Raw genomic sequence first — 5,702 nt, 5'->3', positions numbered from 1 at the left:
ACCCATATACGGCTACTGATATTGGACATTACCTGACCCAGACAGATCAACAGGGTTAGGAATAGTGCCATAAAAATGTTGATTCATTCCAACCATGTGAGTTTGTAATCCACTCACACTAGTTTCGCCTGACATAATAGGGATATTTGGATCTTTCCCCCAAGTGGTGGCACAGACTGTCCACTGACTAGAGGGATAGAATAACTTACCAAGACCTGACCTGAGACAGTAATTTTAACCGGAAGATTTGGTCGAAACGACGAGACAAGTTGAGATCAAATGGTGGGTTGAACCAGAACTGAAGTGAATGTAGTTTCCACAATCATTCAAAAGGTCATGTTTTGAATGAATGGACCTGATGTAGGCATAGCACTGGAAGACTAGATGTAGTTCTGATACAATGACGAGGCACTAGGAGTGCCCGAAACCAATTGAGCTAAAGAGGTATAATCATGCGAAAATATGGACTCACTAAGCTCAGGATAAGAGAGAGACAAGACTCTTCCCATATTAGGAAAGCCTTCTGGAGGGAACTCATTTCCCTGCTCATCATCTATGTGAGGAGTATGGGTAGCAAAGACTTCTGAATGACCCAAAGAGGAGACTGGGATCTCACCTTCTAACTCCATAGATGGAAACAACTGGCGATGAGGAACCAAATATGTACAAGGAGATAACTCCAAAGGAATACCAGGCCGATCGTACGGACTGTACGAACGCTATGGAGATATCACAATGGGATCGAACAATGGGTTTGGTGGATAAACAACTAGTATTTTTGGACTTTCAAGAGTCCACAGACTCTCGGGGGTCTGGATAGGATTATCAAATGAATCTGGATCAGATTCGTGAGGGGACCAAGAATCTAATGGAGGCAGACGAGAAGATAAAGGTTGAATGCTCAAAACAATTCCAAGTTCAACACCTTGATCCTCAAGCGACTGAGGAAGTTCGGGATGAACTCCTTGGGAGGACCCTTCAGTATTAGACAATGAAGGGGGTCTATGAGATGGACTCAATGGTTCAACCATTTTGGCTTCCCCTCAACGGAAAAAAGGAAAGGAAAATTTTTATTAAGGCTTTAACAATATTGAAATTAAAAAGACATTACTCAATTTGGTCTAAGAAGCAACTGCTTGGGATTGACATGTTCACTGTGGCTAGTTAAATTTTAGAAACAGAAACATTGCCTTTTCATATTTTAAGGGTCGAGAAAAGGGCAAAAAGGTGACTTGATGACATTTCCTCTTCAATAGTTTTACAAGATTTAAAGGACAAGTAGCTCGATGATCTTTTCAAATTTAAAGAGTCAGAAAATATCAAATGACTCCTCAGGTGAATTTAGGTAAAAGGAGTACCATGTAACCGTGAACTGCAATATACACCTTAGCCAATAAATTGACCAAGGACTTGATGTAGGTGCAGGCAATCTCCATGAATGTTCTGCTCAGTGTATCACGTTTACAGGGCAGTAGACTCGGCTTCCTACAGATAAAGGATTGCAACCTAGGGGGGTCTCCCTTTGTATACACGAAAATACGGGGAGCACAAGTACATGCTAGCGCTATCTAATGTTGAAGCGAATGACAACTGCTAAGTTTTTAATATGTTGGAACACGTATCTAACCTAGACCACTAGATATGATCGTTAATGTTTCAAATTATCCTTAGGTTAATTGATATATTTTAAAGTTGATCTTGTAATTATGTCTCAATTTCAAGGCCGTATCAATGTTACCTCTTCCTAAAATGAAAACTAGATGATGAAATGAAATCCTTCAATTCCATGAAAGCTATCTATGTAGGGAAGAGAATCACTCAAATCATGAATTAAACCAAATGCAAAATGTATCCATGACAGTCTTCAAACACTAAATGAAAAATATGGAATCTAATCTTTCATACAGTAAGAAAATGCAACGCCAAAACAAATCTTCAAGTAAAATTTCCTTAAGATGTAATGATTATTTTTATCTTTTTCAAAAATGAAACTAATGTAATCTAGTGCAAAGGAAAAGAGAATGAAAGAAAACCAAGAAGTAAGAAAATCTCTTTCACATCAATGATTCGAATACAACACAAAATGTTCCAAAAAATAGGAAAAGAATAGCACTTCCACTTTCAGTTCGAAACATAAAAACTTCAAAGCAAACACTTTCTTTTTTATCCCAATGAGACAATCGATCTGTAATCTATTGTTTGTCAAATGAAGCTTAAGTAACTTTCACTATATCTACTAATGAAAACAACTAAAGGCAAAAGAACCAAAAATTAATTTGTAAGCATGTCTAAACACACAAGGACTCTTTAACACAGGCAATGAATCTCTGATCTTTGATGGGAAGACCAACGAGTGTACGAAGGTTGACCTAGAAAACCTAGAACCCTAAAAGGATATTCAAACTTCAAGGACAGTCAATCCAAGCTAAAATACAATTGCAAGAAGACAATGAGAGAGTCAATGAAAAACAAACTGGTAAATCACAGGGAGAAGACAACTAAAACTGAAAATAAAAAAGAAAACCCTAAATTTCGTAATTTTCTGCAATCATCTCACCTATCAGTAGTAAAGTAGCGATCATCGCTACTGTAACTAAAAAACTCGCAATATCATCACAACTGTCAGACTCAAATATGCGATGGTTGAGGAAAAGGACAAATAAATCCAAAATTTTCAAAAACAGCTCATGTTAGCAATCTTCAGGCATCTACCAGACAATGAAATTGACTGCAAACAAGAAACGAAGTCTAAAAGTCAATGGTTGACCAAACTCATCAAAAGACAAAGTGAAGGAAGGGAAGGAAAGGGTCATAGGTTCCCCAGTGGAGTCACCATTTTGTTGACAAGGTTAATCCTCTCTGCGGATAGAGATGATCCCTCTACCCAATGAGTGGGTATAGCAGCTAAAGGGACAATAAAATAGACATCTTCCTAGATTATAATTGAAAAATAGAACAAGAGAGGAGGCCTACCTTGCTCTAATTCTAATATGATGATCCAAATGGATCCTAGAATACTCTCTAAGTCTTCAAAATCTCTTAGAAATTCTTAAAAGATTAAAACCATCGCATAAGGGGAACCCTCCAAAAGGCAGAAAAACACTATCGGGAAATGAAAAACATAGGAAAATGGTGAAAATAGAGCAGTAGAGGCTTGAACAATGAATGCACAGAAGCCATGAGATCTAGCCGATCAACGGTCCAGATCTAGTTGGAAAATTGCAATCAGCATAGGCAGACGAAGGATATCGGCGCATATCATATCATATATGAGTTGCGATGGCAATCGTCGGAATCAACGAGGACCGTCAATCAAGCATGCAAATCGACGACCCACGTTGCATCGCAACATCGCAATCGGCAACCACAATAGAGCACTTACAACAGACTGGGGTTATCGCAATATGCGATTACGGTCAATCGCGTCATGATATCGCAATCAGAGCTACACAGAGGAGCAAGACTTATACATATATATGTATGCAATGTGATCAGTTGGACTCGATGGATATATAAACATTATTGCATGAGATTTGAGATCCATCGAAAGGAATTTTCAATGCATTTTCACATATCTCATTATTTAACGAAATATAAAGAAACAACGCCAATGCAATGGAACCCAGACCTGAAGGGGTTGGGAATGAAAATGTATATCATTTCAAATCTGCCCAAAGCCATTTTCGCATTAGTTTCATAGTTTTAATGTATTTTTAAAATACAAAAGGGATAGGCCATTACGGCATGTGATAGCAACTTTTAGGCGGACCCAATAGGAGAATAGGGCGCAATTCTGAAGATTTGAAGTCCGAAATACTGTGTTTTGGCGGATTTTCTTAGTTTCAAATACATTTCTCTGTGTTAACAGAGAGCAGTTGGTTTAGGGATTTCGAATGCCCGATGCACTCATCTGTTGCGGAACAAGTGGCCACCTCCCTTGCAGGCATTATACAATGATTATTTAATGCTAAAAGAGGGATTTGAACGGACAAAGGTTGAGGAAACAGAAAGCCAAGAAGGAGAAACGAACAGGTAGCCCAGATTGGCTTTAAAGCCATAGATAAAGAGAAAATAGAGGCAAGCAGTATTGAAGGCAGTGCCAAGACAGAGACAAAGAGTGATTGAGAGAGTCTGTGTACTCAGAGAAGCTTGAGAGGTTCAAGAAAACTCTTACTGTTGTATCTGTTGTGTGTTGAGGCTCAAGTTGAGCTCACACTATTGTAAAAATCTATTCTAAAGACATAATAGAGAGGTCAACACTGAAGGTTGGACCAGGAGATGTAGCCCAGGAGTATTGGGTGAACTCCTTATTAAACTTCTTGTGTTTATATGTGTTTGTCTATTATTCTTCTTTTACTGCTTCATTGTTTGGGTATTTCGCAATATTATCGGTCCATTGCATAAAATAACATAGGAAAATCCATGCACATGAGTCTGTAATACCTTATTAAATGTCTTAGATCTCATTATCATATCATCTGATTTCCTTTGTTGAGATCCTCGAACCACTTATGTCATGGCCTTGTTCCTGCTTCTTTCAGCACTTATGTACTTGCACAAATGACCAAGAGACAACAAAGTATGCCAAAACCAATAGAAAATATAATAATAACCTATTTATTTGATCAAGGAATTCCAAACCAATACATACATGAACATATATATTTTGGGAAGATGAACCAAAATTTTTATTATTATTTAAAGAATAAAGGGGAAGCTTACAACCATAGCCTTAATGTTGCAAGGCTCTCCTTGAGTGGTAATCCAAGTCCAAGCCAAGAAACTTGCAAACACTCCTTCTCCAAGTCTATTGAATAGCCTCTAAGCACAAGCTCAACATAGGGGTGCAAATGGACATATATCAACCATTTGGGAATGGTAGAGGGGGAATTTATAGGCTAGGAGAGGGAGTTACACCTCCTCCAAATATAGGATTATGCCCACATCTTAAGGAGGTAGCTCATAGGGATGATACCAAGAGGTAAAATTAGGAGGATTCGACCTCATCTATGAGAAACCACCTCCAACTCGCCGCTCTGGAAGCTTCTAGATCACGAATATTCTCATCCTCTTTGGGAAAAATTCCTTTTTGAGACCATCACAAGTATGAGAGAGAACAAAGTGATTCCATCACTAGATCAACAATATGCAATAAGCAATCATCACAGTTTTGAGCTTCATAAGGCTGATGATTCTCATTTTAGGGTTCCATAATCCATTTCTTCAAGGAAATCTCTAGATATTTTCCAAGCAAGGTTAAAGAAGGGATCTGAGCTGTATACATTAATGAGTATACTATATAATGATCATGTTTCAATAACTTTAGGATATGTCACAGGGAAGTGCAGGAGGCTTGACAAAATATTGTGTAACCGACCAAGTCTGCTCAAAGTTCTAATGTAGTATTTAATGTTGAGAACCTAGGTATGGACAAATACTGTACATTTCATCAAGAAGCACATTCTTAAAAAACAAGCCCAAAATGGAAACATAATATGAATTTTATGGTTGTTAATGTCGTGAAATGTTTGACAATAGAAGAATAGTCCGAGCGAACTCAAAATTCTATTGAACCAGTCTCGCCAGAAAATAATACAAGTGCATGTGACTCAATTTTTTCTTTTGATATTATTATGAATAATGATAGACAAGGTGCTAGTGAGCTCCCAATGGGTGAAACTCCTCTAAAACAATAACCCATA

This window comes from Pinus tabuliformis, chromosome 7 (assembly GCF_031772625.1).
Source record: "Pinus tabuliformis cultivar Carrire ecotype Pingquan chromosome 7, CPIR1, whole genome shotgun sequence".
In the NCBI taxonomy this organism is placed as follows: domain Eukaryota; kingdom Viridiplantae; phylum Streptophyta; class Pinopsida; order Pinales; family Pinaceae; genus Pinus; species Pinus tabuliformis.
This window is presented reverse-complemented; position numbering follows the sequence as displayed.